At 52.1% G+C, this 1,974-nt stretch overlaps 1 pseudogene; it reads right to left on the reverse strand.

Annotated features, from left to right (window-relative positions):
* Positions 1-252: 252 nt before the first annotated feature.
* On the reverse strand, positions 253-1,336 carry LOC127487538 (zinc finger protein ZPR1 pseudogene; annotated as a pseudogene).
* Between the last annotated feature and the right edge of the window lie 638 nt (positions 1,337-1,974).

Here is a 1,974-nt window from a genome sequence, read left to right on the forward strand (position 1 = left end):
AAAGAAATAAACAAATCTTTTAAAAAAAGAAAAATAAAATAGTTGATAGGAAAATTTGGTCATGACGTGCCCTGTGGTTCATCTCGGGGTTTCTCCCCAGGCCAATGCAAAACCTCCAAAGTAAGGTGAAGCACCGCAGGACACTTGCACTTGCATTGCAGTCTGTTGAGAAGTGTGCCTGGTGGCTGGCTCCGACCACGTCTCCTCCCAGCCATGGGTGAGCGCAGGTGCCGAGGTCTCTCCCAGTCTTGTTCACATAGTAGTGAACAGCCCTGCATTGTGAGCGGTGCTGGAGGCTGGCCAGGAGGCCCCCGCTGCTTGTGGGGCCAGGCCTGCCTCACGGCCATCCGTCTTCATGTCACTGGGTCCTAGCTCCTCATTTTGGTCAAAGGCATGCTTATAACGCCCCGGCCCCTTCATCTCAGGGTCATCTTCAGGTGCATGCACGCTGTGCAAGGAACTAGATCATTCATAACTAGATTACTCGTAGCCGCATCCAGACTCCTGCAGCTTGTCTGCCTGGCCAGGGTAAAGGGCTTCTTGCTTGCCCATGCCTGGGTGTCTTTGAGCAGCCCCTGCAGAGTGGTGAGCTTGCCCCCAGGACAGCCATTCCCACTGGACACTCTAGCTCCAGGATTTCCACACTAGCCGTGTCAGACCCGAGGAGGGCTCTGATCCTGTGGGAGGGGTCTGGGGTGTGGGGGCGACGCTACTGCGTCTGCAGAGTTCGCCTCCCTGGTCCTGGTGGAGGCTGTGATGATAACCTCCTTACAGTGGGGGACCCGCGCTGGCTTTGTGTTGGTCTGAGTGGGGGCCCTGCATCCTGAGTAGTCAGCGTTGAGCTGGAGCACGGCCTTCTGGGCTCTTCCTCTTCTGGTGCTTCTGCTTGGAGCCCCAGCGTGGGGTCCAGCCTCAGTGTGGTCACCAGGGCATCGTCTTTCTGGGGAGCATTTGGGTCTTCCACAAAGCGGGTCCCCGAGGGAGCATCAGTGATCGGAGTGAAAGGGAGGCCAGTTGCTTTAGCTCCTTCCCTTTGATAATGAGCTCATCAATTCTTGCAACCGTGGCCGCGTCATTTGCTGGTCCCACTCAAGGCATGAGACAGCATGGCTGATCAATCCTTCCACGGCGGTTAGAGCTCCCTTCTGGCTGAAGGCAGGGGTCTAAAAATCCAGCTTAGGGATCCTTGTGGTGCCGGAGTCAATCACCACGTCTCTGCTCATGTCCTCCAGAGACCTGACGCTCAAGGCATAGCACGCTCTCTGGTCCTCGTCTGCCGACTCATCTCCCTGTTGCTGCATCCACAGGGCTGGCAGGAGGAGGAGCTCACGGGCATCCTCTGAAGAACGGATCTCGGTCAGCAGGAGCACATCAGGCCGTTGCGATAACAGTTCCTGGTCCTCAGCCCTGAGGGACCCAACAGGTGCCCTGTGGTGGGCAGCTGGGCCCTGGAGGGCAAGGGGGTGGCTGCAGCCACCGTGAGCAGCTTGAGCTCAGCTTCTCTTTATGGCTTTTGCAATAATGAAACACGTGTTAGGAAGCTTGCAAACAAGGCAGAGATGTACAAGGAACACAGTTAACAAAAACATCACCTAACTGCTGTGGCCTCAGCAAATGTAACTCCAGATACTTCTCTATGCATATGAACAGACGGAAGGTAACAGACGCCTTGACAGATAATTAGCTTAATAAAAAATGAGACCATCTCCAGATCGCACCTCAAAATATCAAGTATTATATTCATTTTACTAGGGTTTAATAGGAGAAAACGTAACTGAAGTGAAACAGGGAATTGTGAACTACAGTTAGATTTTTTTGTGCATAAAAGTTATTTCCTAAAATACTCCAAAAAAGAAAAAAGAAAAATTGTGATAAACATCAGTTTCTAGTCATCATTTTTTTTTTTTTTTTGACAGGCAGAGTGGACAGTGAGAGAGAGAGAGACAGAGAGAAAGGTCTTCCTTTACCGTTGGT

The sequence above is a fragment of the Oryctolagus cuniculus genome, chromosome 18 (assembly GCF_051225735.1).
Source record: "Oryctolagus cuniculus isolate XC-2025 breed Fujian yellow rabbit chromosome 18, ASM5122573v1, whole genome shotgun sequence".
NCBI classification, from domain to species: domain Eukaryota; kingdom Metazoa; phylum Chordata; class Mammalia; order Lagomorpha; family Leporidae; genus Oryctolagus; species Oryctolagus cuniculus.